This window comes from Myxocyprinus asiaticus, chromosome 45 (genome assembly GCF_019703515.2).
Source record: "Myxocyprinus asiaticus isolate MX2 ecotype Aquarium Trade chromosome 45, UBuf_Myxa_2, whole genome shotgun sequence".
In the NCBI taxonomy this organism is placed as follows: Eukaryota; Metazoa; Chordata; class Actinopteri; order Cypriniformes; family Catostomidae; genus Myxocyprinus; species Myxocyprinus asiaticus.
The window spans coordinates 14,718,363-14,733,379 of NC_059388.1; the positions used below are offsets into that span (position 1 = coordinate 14,718,363).

General features: G+C 38.8%; 1 pseudogene; it reads left to right on the forward strand.

Moving 5' to 3' along the window:
• Positions 1 to 699: 699 nt before the first annotated feature.
• LOC127434893 (ataxin-10-like) lies at positions 700 to 12,792 on the forward strand (annotated as a pseudogene).
• Positions 12,793 to 15,017: the final 2,225 nt, after the last annotated feature.

Genomic DNA, 15,017 nt, shown 5'->3' on the forward strand with positions numbered 1-15,017 from the left:
TTTTGAAATTGATGATTAGTTGTGTAAATTCCCATTTATTTAAGGTGCAAGGAAAGTACTTTAATACTTTTTTATGTAATGGTTACACCACATGACATTTAACACAATTCATTAAATACATTTTTTGTTGAAAATGCTATAAATGTTTTTTCAAAAATGTATGAAACCAAAGATTATATTTCTACTAACTTGACACGTGTTGTGTGATTTAAACAAGATTTTTAAATGCATTCTTAAAAAGACAACCTTATTTGTCAATAACCCATGTAATAGGGGACATTTCATATATTCCAAAAATATTAATTGCTTGCAGCACCTTTAATGAATGAGTTGTGGTCTGTGGATTTAAAGAAACAAAACAAAATTTTTATTTTAACAGAGATCTCGGCTCTATCAAGGTATCTTTTGAGATTTTGGGCAAACTCCTGAAGCTTTCATCAGGAAGCTCAGATGACATTTATGATGGTGAGTTTCAAGTGTCTCTGATGAAGGGCACAGCACCATTAGTAGTCTATTGTGTGTGTGAGAGAGAGTGAAAGGCAGATAAATCAATGTGCTGCGTTCTCTTTGGCAGCACTTCAGTGTGATATTCAGTTACTTGGTAACATTGCTGTTGGCAACCAGCTCTGCAAAGATGACATCTGGGAGCTTGGTTTTCCGTCACTCAAAAATCTGTGCACTCCTTGCTCATTGAAATGACAAAAGCCACTGATCTGCATAGCCCTGTATAGGCGGGTGCAGTTGTGTAATCAGTTTTTCTCTCTGTCAAGGGACCTTTTGGTGCACCCAGATGAGAAAGCTGTTTCATACACATGTATGGTACTCCACACTTGTCCACCAGTTAGCTAATGACAAAAGCTCAAAGTGTCCCTGAAGATCATGGACTTGTGCAGGATCTTTGCTGATGTGGACTGGACGTAAGAGCTCTGTCTTGGATCTAAATGTGTGATTAGACATAGTGTTTTATGTGTTAAATCCCATAAAGTCTTGCTTTGAATCTGTAGTTTGGTCATATTATATTACCCCACTTACAGGGTTTTGATTGCCACACATCATTTTCTTAAGTCGTCAGAGCCTATTAAGAAGATGTACACCGAGATGACCAATAGAGAAAGGTAAAAGCAATTCCTTGATGTCTTATAGATCTGTTATCACTAGAAGATTAGGTGTATTAGGGCCTGTAGTTTTAACACAAGCCGGTGCATATCAGTTTACCCTACTTTGTTGTACACTGCTGGTAGTGTTAAATGCTTCACAATAATGAGTCGTAACTACTTGATGATTTAAGTCAGTGTGAATTTAATGGAATAGTTCATCCAAAAATCATCGTTCTCTCATCATTTACTCACTTTTACGCTGTCTCAAGCTCATATGACTTTCTTTCTTCTGCAGAACACAAATGAAGATATTGATGCATTTATATTCACACAATGCAAGTCAATGGGGTCCAAAATTTCCAAGCTGAAAAAAAGCACAAAGTCAGCATAAAGATAATCCATAAAACTCCAGTGGTTTAATCCATGTCTTCTGAAGCGATTCGATCGGTTTTGGGTGAGATACAGACCAAAATGTAAATCCTTTTGCACTATAAATCATGTTTTGAATATAAATGGACATGTGCAGACTCCTAGGCTCGTCCACATTTACTTACTCTGGTCACATGCGCAGAGTGCGTAGAGCTATGTTTGTCACCCAAAACCGATCGTATCGCTTAAGAAGAAATGTATTTAAACCACTGGACTCTTATGGATTACTTTTATTCTGCCTTTATGTGCTTTTTGGAGCTTGAAAGTTTTGGACCCCATCGACTTGCATTGTATAGAAAAAAGCACATATATCTATCAAAATATCTTTGTTTGTGTTCCGTAGAAGAAAGTCATGGGAGTTTGAGCTGACATAAGGGTAAGTTATGCAATGGGTTATAAGAACAAATGTGTTTAATAGAGATCGTTATTTTGTGTTTGTGTTTTTATGATAACAGACTCACACTACTGGAGTTGATATTAGCACAGCTTGGAGTTGGTGAGGAGAAGGACTCTTTAATACCTCTGAGTGCAGCTTAATTCCTGGCCTCTTGCTTCAAGGATCACTGCTGAGCCATTCTCAGTCTCAGCTCTCAATCCTTAGCCGACGACCAGGTCAACTTTATTTACAATACCCATTCTACACTTCTTCATTTTAGTGTGCATTTTTATGAAAGATGCATACTGGTCCGCACATATTTGTTTTGTGTGAAGGTGGCCATGGTTGTTATCAGGCTTTTGGACATCCTTTGTGAGATGACCTGTGACCTCAAGAAGTTTATGGCCCTACAAGATCACTCTGACCTTTTGAGCACAACAGTCGGTAAATGTCGTTTAGTGGTGTTATGCTTTTGCTTATGTTGGCGATAAAAATCTTAATGTATTCTTAATGTGAATACACAAAAGCCATGGGAAATTATTAAGCCTTTGCCATGAATTTGAGATCCAAAATATTTGTTTTGGTACAACTGCTTGCTCAGTCTGTAAAAAGTCTTAAAATTATGAGGCTAAACTCTCTATCCCCCATACTGTGTTTTTCAGATGATTAATTAAACCAAAAAATCTACCAAAGGCCCCTATAGGCTTTCTCCCACCTTTCCCATTTAAAACACAAAGCAGCCCTTTCAATGGGGCGATGTATGAAACCGACACCCCCAACAAGTCACAGCTCACTGCAGAGAGACACCATTCACATTTCTTAAAGACTCTGCAGTCATCTCCCACTCTGATGTCACACCATAAACATGTATGCAGTATGCAATGCCAGCATGCATATCTCTCTCTCTCTCTCTCTCTCTCTCTCTCTCTCTCTCTCTCTCTCTCTCTCTCTCTCTCCCTCTGTCATGTGTAAATTCTCCATACATCTTCTCTCTCATCCCCCAGATCTCTTGAAAGATGTCCATTTACTGGGCAAAACAAGTAAAAATGTGTTTACTGCAGCGCACGATTTCTACTTGACAAGGCAAGGGTGGCGCCGACACCCACCCTGCACTCAGTTTCAAAGCTCATCTCATCCGACTCATTGGAAACCTGTGTCATGGCCACATTGTCAACCAGGACAAAGGTATTACAAACAAAGCTCACTGGATGGAAAGTAAGGATGGGTCACAATGGTTGGGTAGTCATCCAACAACCGACTAGCTGATTAGTGAGGTCAACTGATTTATTTAGATTTTTTTTTATTTATACAGTATATAGGGGAGACTGGGGTAGTTGTCACGGGGAAGCTGTCTCAAGGGCTATATCTTTGTAACAATATTTGGAGTCAAAAGTCCAACTGAGCAAATGTGTATTCTGTTTAGCAGAGGTTTTGTATGTTGGCTTGAAATAGAGGTCGACTGATAGTGGATTTTGCCGATACGATAGCTAAGGTGGTGGAAAATGTCAATAACAGATTAATCGGCCGATAGTTTTTTAAAATCAATTTATAGAATGATACATTTTTTTTACATTTTTTTTTTTACTATTAGGGATGTCCTGATACCAATTTTTTTTTTAGAATGAGTACGAGTACCGATACTTCATTTTTATGTCTTCTGTTTGTGCCTCGCACTACAATGTGAATTTGCGCTTTGTTCACTGTCATCTGCTACAAACAGAGCACGCGATGCTCATGACAATGTTTTCCCTGTATGAGCCATGGAGGAGCTTTAAAAGGTACATGCAGCCCGTGTCAGCACAATATTGTCTCCACACATTAGCAAGTGGTCACATTAGAAGCGCGCCGCACATGCAGACTATATATTTATCTAATTAAATCAGAGCTTTAGCAGTTTTAATTTGTGTGCCGAATGTTTATGAAACGACATTCGTATGTCAGATGGTATCGAAGTACATGAGGGTGGTATCGGACCCGATATAATAACCCAATAATAACTAGAAAATTAAGATTTGGTGTGTGACTTTTATCTATAGACATGCCCGAAATACACTGGGGACATTTTTTTTTTTTTTTTAAATGACAGAGACTTAGCTTGGTTGCAGTGCTTTATATGTAAATATTTTTAAAGCTCATATTCACCAGATAAAGAGTTTTGTTTATATATATATATATATATATATATATATATATATATATATATATATATATATATATATATTTAATCAGATAAGGTTTATTTATGAGGAATAAGAAAAGCTATCTGCAACTATCGGCAAAGATTTAAACCGATATGTTGGTCTAGCTCTAGTCGCAAACACTTAGTTCAAAACCCTTGTAAATTAATTATAGGGTAATAATAAATAGTAAATTCTACCCTCCAAAGTAAAAAAAAATATATTGTAATATTATATATTTATGCTTTATGAAAGTATTCAGACCCCTTCATTTTTTTCACATTTTGTTATGTTGCAGCCTTATGCTAAAATGCTTTCAATTATTTTTTTCATATCAATCTGCACTCCATACCCCATAATGAAAAGCAAAAACCAGATTTTTTGTGACTTTGTGAATTTATTAAAAAAAAAAACTGAAATATCACATTCAGTAGTCAGACCCTTCACTGTGACACTTGAAATTTAGCTCAGGTACATACCATTTCTCTGGATCATCTTTGAGATGTTTCTACACTTTGATTGGAGTCCACCTGTGGCAAATTCAATTGATTGGACATGATTTAGAAAGGCACACACATCTATATTAGGTCTCACAGCTGAAAATGCATATCAGAGCAAAAACCAAGCCATGAGGTCAAAGGAACTGCCTGCAGAGCTCAGAGACAGGATTGTGTCGAGGCACAGATCTGGGAAAGGCTACAAAAAAATGTCAGCTGCATTAAAGGTTCCCAAGAGCACAGTGACCTCCATAATTCTTAAATGGAAGAAGTTTGGAACAAACAGGTCTCTTCTTAGAGCTGGCCGCCCGGCCAAACTGAGCAAATGGGGGTGAAGGGCCTTGGTAAGAGAGATGACCAAGAACCCAATGGTCACACTGGTTGAGCTCCAGAGATCATGTGTGGAGATGGGAGAAACTTGCAGAAGGACAACCATCACAGCAACACTCCACCGATCTAGGCTTTATGGCAGAGTGGCCAGACGGAAGCTTCTCCTCAGTGCAAGACACATAAAAAAGCACCTAAAGGACTCTCATCAAACAAGATTCTCTGGTCTGATGAAATGAAGATTGAACTGTTTGGCCTCAATTTCAAGCATAATTTCTGGAGGAAACCAGGCACTGCTCATCACCTGCGCAATACCATCCCAACAGTGAAGCATGGTGGTGGTAGCATCATGCTGTTGGGGTGTTTTTCAGCGACAGGGACTGGGGGACTGGTCAGGGTTGAAGGAAAGCTGAATGCAGCCCGGACTTGAACCCAATCGAACATCTCTGGAGAGACCTGAAAATGGCTGTCCACCGACAGTCCCCATCCAACCTGACAGAGCTTGAGAGGATTTGCAGAGAAGAATGGCATAAAATCCCCAAATCCAGGTGTGCAAAGCTTCTCGCATCATACTCAGAAATACTTGATGCTCTAATCGCTGCCAAAGGTGCTTCAACTAAGTACTGATTTCAATGTGATATTTCAGTTTTTTCTTTTTAGTAAATTTGGAAAGTTATCAAAAATCTGGTTTTTGCTTTGTCGTTATGGCGTATGGAGTGAAGATTGAGGTGAAATTTTTTTTTAAAGCATTTTAACATAAGTCTGCAACATAACAAAATGTGAAAAAATGAAGGGGTCTGAATACTTTCTGAATGCACTGTATATATATATCCTGTATGTATAATTTGTTTGCATGGTAAAACAGTCTCGTAAAAGTTGGTGCTGTGTTGGTGGTCTTCAAATTCATCCCTGTTGCATTGCCTCTACAGCCACACACGTTCAGGTGATCTTTGGCAGTTGGGTCACGTTTTGTTCTGTTTTAGCACATTCTGCCACGAATATTGTATTTTTAACCTCGTGTGACCCAGAGTACATATGCGTGGATGTTGTATTTTGGCTTCGCTATACACAATGCATCACTTAAATTCATTTAAACTGACTAATCTTAATTCAGAAGAATCTGGGCTGTCAGTAAAGGGTTAAACTTTCGACGTACAGAGTCGTGACAAAACAACATTTGTTTGTCTCTGGGTGAAACGCTAACAAAATTAGATCTGGTAGGAAACCTAATTAAGTTTTTACATTGAAACCTGTTTAAGTCAAAAGATTAGAGTCTCTAGTTTCATCCAATATGCCATTTTTTAAAATTTGAGGGATTGTTCGTGAAACACCACACTGCTAAACACAGCGTACACTAATGTGTACTTTAGCAAAAAAATTTCCCTAGAAATCCTATATTTACTGTGCATTATCACATTGAGAATCAATGGATGAATACAAAAGCTGAAAATTTTGCTTTCAGTGGCTTTATATGGAGTATGGATGAAAATAAGGTGCATTTCGAACTGTTCTGAGACCAGTGCAGACAGACAGCACACTGGAGGTAAGTCATTCACTAAACAGGGAGCAAGGGAGCATCCTATAGCTTTCCTGTGCAGCTAAGAGCATTCACTTTTAAAATCCGATCAAAAGTTTAGTTTCAGGCTGCAGATGTTATTTGGTCCACTCAGCATGTTTGGCAGACATGGTAATCACTACATAGATTCAGAATTTATAATGTATAATATTATTTTAATATGGTTGGCAGTGATTGGATGATGCTGGCCATTACTTTGAATCAGGATTAATTATGCACATTTCTGATGTAATGTCTATAACGTCTCAAAAACATGAATAACCAACAGTTCTGGAACCATAATATACAATTTGATGAAAAAAAAAATCAGACTTTCTATAGCTTGGTATTATTTAAAATTTCACAGCTTAGTCCAAATGTCCACATATGAGGACATAAATTTTCTGTTTGCTCTACAGTGTTTTTATTGTATTTTTTGTTTTTTGCATGTTTATTAAGTGCTACCACAAATCAGAAAAGGGAAATGAGTGGCCTGGGTAGCTCAGCGAGTATTTACGCTGACTACCACCCTTGGAGTCACGAGTTCGAATCCCAGGGTGTGCTGAGTGACTCCAGCCAGGTCTCTTAAGCAACCAAATTGGCCTGGTTGCTAGGGAGGGTGGAGTTACATGGGGTAACCTCCTCGTGGTTGCTATAATGTGGTTCTCGCTCTCGGTGGGGTGTGTGGTGAGTTGTGCGTGGATGCCGTGGAGAATAGCGTGGGCCTCCACACATCTTTGCGGTAACTGAGATGTAGACGGTAAATCTCAGGCAACTGAGATTCGTCCACCGCCACCTGGATTAAGGCGAGTCACTACACCACCACGAGGGCTTGGAGCACATTGGAAATTGAGCATTCCAAATTGAAAAAAAAAAAAAAAAAAGGGAAATGGAAAATGCACACAGTAGTTACGGTCAGGTCTCTGGAGGTTAAGACTGCATGCCAAGTTAAAAGTGGTCCAGCTTTTAAAAAAAGAGTCACAAGATCGCTGCATTCTTGCCCATTTTTGCACTCCATCTAGCTGTTTTTGAATGCAAGAATGGTAAGAAATGCATTCGATCACTGTCATGTGAACTTGAAACCAGCTTAATTATACAGTAGTGATGGGTCGTTCATGAACGATTCATTCATTTTGAACTAATCTTTTATGTGACAGAAGATCGAGTAGTCTCGGAGTGATTCGTTCATTTTGTGTTGGCCGTGCATGTGCATTGCGCAACCTCCATTCGTTTGTTACGTGAAATAGCATAGAAGAAGCATAGGCGCTGTACAGGAAACAGAAATGATTAGTTCACCTTTCGACTCTTTTGGTCCGAGTTGTTCGTTCTTTTGTCACGTGACAGCCGTATACAGATTCCAGAGGTGAACTAATCTATCTGTTTCTTATAATTTGTCCTTGGCTGCATTATAATTATTTCCTTTTTGGGACTATAATCAAAGTTTGCGTAAGTAGACGCGTTGGGGGAGATTTCGCTATTGAAAATGTAACATTTTAATTTAATTCTGCTCAAATTAACGAAATGACTTGAATAAAGATTCATTCATTTTGCTGAATGAGACTCAAAGATCCAGGTCAGTAAAATGATCCGATCTTCCCATCACTATTATACAGGCCTCCTTTAAGATCTATTAATTGACCAGTCAATTCAAAATACATTGCTAATGGATAACTTGTTTGCCTGATATAAAAAAGAATAGCAAGACTGCACCTTATTGTAGAAAACAAACCAATGAAACAGTTGATTGATTGGTCGGAGAGACTAAAATAGTCAGTGTGGTTGCCAAAGGAAGGAAGTATTTTGGAAATTTCTTGGAAATCATTTTTAAACGTCCCCTCCTGTGATTTCAATGACTTGTTGGAATGTGAAGGAATTTTTGGCAATGAATGATGAAACCAGACACCTTAGAATTTGCAGCCAACTCAAATCTTCTGATCAACGGATGGCACAACCCAGCAGTGGTAAACACATTAACAATGCTGCAGTTGAGAGCCCTGCTTGCTGTCCGTCATCCCAGGCCTGGGCTTTTTTGTTTGTGGAAGCTACCTCCTTGAAAACTAATCAGGGGATTAACGCTGATAGATAAAGGCTCGAAAACCAATCAGAATTTCATGCTTGTATCATCTAATTTCTTGCCCAAATCTTTTTCCACTTTGTTCTCCCTCTCCTTTTTTCTTTTAATGAATTGCCTTGTAAGCAGCCTCCTTCGATGGAGGGATTTTCAGCCTTTCAGGTTTGTCCCCTTCAATCAGCGGAGAAGAGAGCCTGGTACCAGCCTTCTTAAATAGGGTCAAGGCACACAACTAAGAGGTCAAAGGTCAAAAAACAATAGCCAGTTTCCCCCAGCCTGTGCCTTCACTTTTTGACCATTCTGCTTGTGAAGATTGCCAAACAAAACTCTTCTCATTTGTCTGGCCCAAGTGGATGGTTACTGAAGTTTCCATTAGTTTTACACTGCATGCCCAAATATTAGGCAAGTGAGTATTATGATCTTTTCATTATTTCCATGCACGTTTTCCAACTCCAAACCATATAAACTTGAATGCTTATTGGATTCAATCATTTTCAGGTGGTATGTATTTGTGTAACGAGGTAGAGTGTGGCGGAAATGACTAACACCTTATATCAAGGTGTGCGTAATTATTAGGCAGCTTCATTACCTCAGGTAAAATGGGCCAAAAAAGAGATTTAACTGACACTGAAAAGTTAAATATTGTAAAATGCTTTTCAGACGGAAGCAATACTCTTGAAATAGCTAAACTGTTGAGGCATGACCACCGGACAATCAAACGTTTTGTTGCGAATAGTCAACTGGGGCGCAAAAAATGCATGGAGAAGAAAAGGTGCAAATTAACTGCAAAAGACTTAAGAAGAATTAAACGTGAAGCTACCAGGAACCCATTATCCTCCAATGCTACCATATTCCAGAACTGCAACCTACCTGGAGTGTCCAGAAGTACAAGGTGTCAAGTGCTCAGAGACATGGCCAAGGTCAAGAAGGCAGAATCACGACCACCACTGAATATATTCACAAGTTGAAGCGTCAAGATTGGGCAAAGAAATACATGAAGACAGATGAAATAAGAGTGACTCTAGTTGGACCAGATGGATGGGCCTGTGGCTGGATCACTAATGGACACAGGGCACAACTTCGTGTCAGGTGCCAGCAAGGTGGAGGAGGGGTACTGGTATGGGCTGCTATCATTAAGGATGAGGTAGTTGGACCTTTTCGAGTTGAAGATGGACTAAAACTCAACTCCCAAACCTACTGCCAGTTTCTGGAAAGTACTTTCTTCAAGCAGTGGTACAGGAAGAAGTCCTCAGCATTCAAGAAGGCCATGATCTTTATGCAGGACAATGCTCCATCACATCCATCCAAGTACTCCACTGCTTGGCTAGCCAGCAAGGGCCTCAAAGATGCCCAAATAATGACTTGGCCCCCTTCCTCACCTGACTTAAATCCTACTGAGAACTTGTGGGCCCTTCTCAAATGTGAGATTTACAGTGAGGGAAGACAGTACACCTCTTTGAACAGCATTTGGGAGGCTGTGGTTGCTGCTTCAGCGAAAGATGATCGTGAACAGATCAAGAAACTGACAGACTTCATGGATTGAAGGCTCATGGCAGTTACTGAAAAGAAGTGTGGCTATATTGGTCACTGAATATTTTTGAAAGGCCAAAAATTTTATTTAATTGTCATTTTGTGTTACTTATTTGTTGCACCTACTCTAAAAATTGAGAATAAACAATTGAGTTGGGAGAAATTATTTTTGTAATTTAGTTGCCTAATAATTGTACACTAATAGTTGCCTAATAATTGTGCACATTTATATATTCCCCTGAGAAAGACAAAACTCACTTTTTCTTTGTTAAACATTCAGGTTTGAGGTTCAATAACATTTTGGATTGACTGAGAGCATTGTGTTTGTTCAACAATAAAATTAATCCTGAGGAATATAATTTGCCTAATAATTGGGCATGCAGTGTGTAGCTAGAATTACTTTTTCAATCAAACTACATGCTAGTCATTAGCATGTCTCTCCTCTTTCCTAGTCAGTACTTTAAATTATCTAAGGTGGTTAATGCCAAACCACTATACATCTTGGGTTACAAAACGTGCATGGGGAAATGTATAGTTAGAACCTGTAAGTGACAAAAAGACAGCCCAAACCTACAGTATGTGACTGCTCCAAACCAAAGCTCAGCTGCATGCTCCATGGAAAGTAATTGTTTTTTTGACCAGCCAAGCTCATGATGTTTCTCAAACAGACCATTTCTTTTGTGATGCGACTTGTTCTCACTGTTTTTTTTTTTTTTTTGCTTTTTTTTTTTTTTCATATTTCTCTTGTAGGTAAGAGAACTGGATGGAATAGCTCTCATTCTGGACAACTGCAGTATCTACAGCAATAACCCTAGTATCCTTAGTCATGACTCCCTGGGCTGCTCTTTCAAGCTGTGCTTTTGTGGTGTGTGTAATGACCATTTCCTGGCTTAGTAGCGGCCGCCACAAAAAGTGCCTAAAGTGTGAATAGCATTGTAATAGACCTTTAGCTTGCATTACTAATAGAGGGCTTACCACACTATTTGATGTTTGAATGATTGGTGGCTTGTTCAGAGTTGAAAAAGGAGTTTAAATATTAGTAGAGCAAAGCCAACGTCTTGCCCAAAGGTTTCATGTCCCTCAACCTAGCAAGGCCTGTAGAGAGGAGGAACTGGTGGGCTGACTTGAGATCATTTTCTAACCCTCACTCATCAGTCTTCTTGTTTAAAATATCTAGTCATAATAGTTTATGAAGCTAAATGTAGGTATTGCTTATATAAGTATTTCTGTGGTGTTGAAAGAAGTTTTTTTTAAAGATGTAAAAAACTTGGAAATCCTCAGTGGAAAATCACCACTTCATTGAAATGGCATGACATTTTGCAATTTGATGGTGTTGACCTGCATCATGCCAACTCAGTTCTATATGTAATGGGTCATTGGTAACACAACAATTTGATATATTACAGCTGTTTCCAAAGATTCCTTGAATGATGCCGGCACTGTTGTTATCCTAAAAAAAACACACAAAAAAAAAACGCTCCCATTCTTTCAAAGCACTGCCGGACTGTTTTTAGAGAAATCAGGGCACAGTGCCAGTTGCTCTTTTACCAGGGGATGAACCACTAAGCTGAGCTTGTGTCCTTTCAGATGCTGCTTCCTGACCGCTTCAGGAAGTTGTCATCCTTGCTTACTGTTTAGTGTGTTAAAGAGTTGCTGGCCCTGATAATGCTAGCTTCACTGGTGGAATGGGAAATGATATTCATAAAGGGTAGTTCATAATTTTAGCATGATACTCATATTGACCCAAGCTTATGTTTTGGAGAAATCAGAACTTTTATAGAGTGCAACAGTGCCTGCCCACTTTTTCAGCCATCTTGGTTCCTGAAGTATTTTCCCATTAATTTCTTTCCATAGAGATTTTATAAAATCCTTCATAAAAGAGTTCTAAGCCATGAACCAAACCTTGAGGTGAATCACTTTATTACAAACTATAATTTGAAGCAAAAACATATTTGATATGAAAAAAAAAGAAGACTTCACTTAACGTCTTTAATGAGGGAATGAACTACAATCCCATTAAGCATGGCAAATTATGTAATAAAATTAAAAATGAAAAAATATAAAACTATAAAAAAATATTCAGATATGTACAAATAAGTATTTTGTGTCATTCACAGTGCATCACGAAAGTGAGCGGTCGCTGCTGGGCTCTTTTGGTGCGCTTTTTGGCCGAGATTCTCTGATTGGTGGATCTTTTCTCTTCAGTATTATGGGTATTGTAGTTCTTTTTGTGAACTCTGCTATTTAAAACAAGTTTAAAAAAATGAAGTTGAAATAACATGGCCTGATGGCTTCAACAGAAGCACATACCATCGATTAATAACCTTGGAGCTCACAGTAGGTCTGTCTTTAAAGGTTTATAAGTTATCGTTAAAAATCAGTTTACATATGGAGAAAAAATATATAATGTTTTACTTCCAAAACCAGACTGTTGCACTCTAATTAGCATCCATATTAAATTGCTCATACTTGGGGTAAGGGTAAAAGATTGATAAATTGAATAAAAAATAAAAGAAAAACTCTAACCTACTTTGGCATGTAGCACGTGTCATAACCTGGTGCAACATGATAAAGCATCAAGTGAAAAAATCTTCCATGTAAATCTGTGTTTTTGCCCTAGCCAACCACTTGGTTTCTATTTCTGCAGTTGCACTGGTAGCCTTGCCCACAGAAAAATCTTATTGATCTATATCCTGTCTTCATAACTGTACATTAAACAACAAATATCTTCCATTTCGCTATGATTGTGTCTCATCCCGCAGAAGTTTCGTATTCATTGTATACAGACATAATGCTTGCCGCTGGAATTTTCTTGCATCATACCTTGGTAGAACATGGTGTAAATGTTCTCGCACTGTTTGTGATATATACATGAATGATACTACACCTCAAATCATAAGGGCTAAACCCACAATAATGGATGGGCTTAACCCAAAACAGGCACAAAAAAAAAAAAAAAAAAAACACAGACAAATTGAATGAGGGACCCAAGCCATACATAGGTACCAGAATATTACAAAAGCTTGAATATGGGCTCTTTTGGCTTGGGCCAGTACGCAACCAACTGGAAGACCCAAGTAACCACATAGTAACACGTAAGACACTCAAAACACCCTAGCATCACAATAGGAAGTTTTCCATTGTAATGCACCATTCACATTTCTTCAGAAAATCTAGTTTGTTCTTCTTCAGTATGATTTTTTTTTCCTAAATCACTCCAGTCATAAGCCAGTGGGCCGTGTTTGTCATCCGAAACCTTCTGGAGCACAACCCTAAGGGTGTGTTCACACTTGTAGTTCGGTTCTCTTGGTCCGGACCAAAAAAAGAAAATGATACATTTAGTCCTGGTTCACTTAGCGTTCACACTAGCATTTTTAAAACCGAACCTAAAGATATAAAACAAAAGGTATCAGGAAAAAGTCACAACCTGATTGGACAGATTTTATGACGTATATTTTTCGACGGAACTTGCTGAACATCCAAAACAATGCTGGCTGCTGGGCAAAATGCACTCGTCAGATTTATATATGTATATATGGTGGTATTTTTACCAGCTGAGAACAAATGAAGAGCTAATAAAATGTGTAAAGGAGTCATAACAGCGCCAGGAATTCCTCCGATGCACACACAAACGAAGATATGCTAAAAGGATGGCTGACGGTGGTTCCAACGCCTGTACCGAACTGTAATGGGCAACATAGCTCCTATGATGAGAAGAACCATGTATGCTTGAGGTCAGTATTAGGCAAATTACTTCCTGTTTTTGGTCCATTTAGACGTCTTTTGTCCATGTTGCGTTCATATATCAATCAAACCGCACCAGAGTTCGTTTGGAAGTGGACAGAGACCCACTTTTCAGGCGGTCTCGGTCTGCTTGTTTGGTGTGCACCAAGGTATGGATGGCAGCGTTCACACTTGTTCAAATGAACCGCACTAACAGAGCAATTGCACCAGAGTTCGTTTTAATCGAGCCAAACCTGCCAAGTGTGAACACACCCTAAGAATGAGAAGTTGATACAATGCCTTTGGAGACAAGGTGTGGCAGATGACACAATGCTCAGGGAGATGGACTTGAGAGTGGAAGAACGGGATGACAGTCTACCCCTCAGGCCATTAAAGAAGGACCCATAGCTGATTAAGTGGAGCTAGTAGATGCTTATCCTAGGATCACTCATACTCTATTTGCTATATTACACTCTGGAGATGGCTTAAAATGCCCATAGAACACACTGGGGCTATTACATTTTCAATCAGTAGATGGGAGCACAAGGAGGTGGTCTGTGCTTTTGTATACTGCACACAAGAGGAAATCAATCAAAGAAGCTAATCTTAGAGGACTCATGCTGATGTCTGTGATGCATTTAGTGGTCTTTGATTCCAACCCCGAACCCCCCCCCCCAAATGTGATTCAAAATCCTATAAAACAAGGAAAACCGTGTCTTCCTGGCTTTTGAGCCACTGAAGAGACTCAAGTGACCAACGGGGAGTTCAGGTTAATCCCTAATCCAGTGCATTTTATAGAGACCAGGCAGACCTCTTGATCTACACATAAAGTCTGATGCTCAATAGCTGTGAAAGTTGGCTCCTCCTTCTAGAATTCTCGGCGAAAATGTTGTGCTAAAAATTTGTCATCCAACAGTCAATAGAGATTAACTAGTTTATATAGGTTTTTTCTAACTTTTGATTTTTTTTTTTTTTTTTAGCTCTCAAAGTTGTTAAACTGTTTGCAAGGTAAAACCTTCTGAAACAGTTACATCTTTAAATTCATCCCCTGAAAATTACTGCTGCTATAGCCATACACATGCGGACCACGTCTTTTGTCAATGCATGAACTTTGCGTTTTCAAGACGGCATATCAAGTTAAAAATAGCTAAACTTTTAAAAACGCCTTAAGACCCCTCCATTCTGTAGCGCTGTTTTTAAATGGAAGAATGTGACTTAAATGGCCCCTAAGAAAC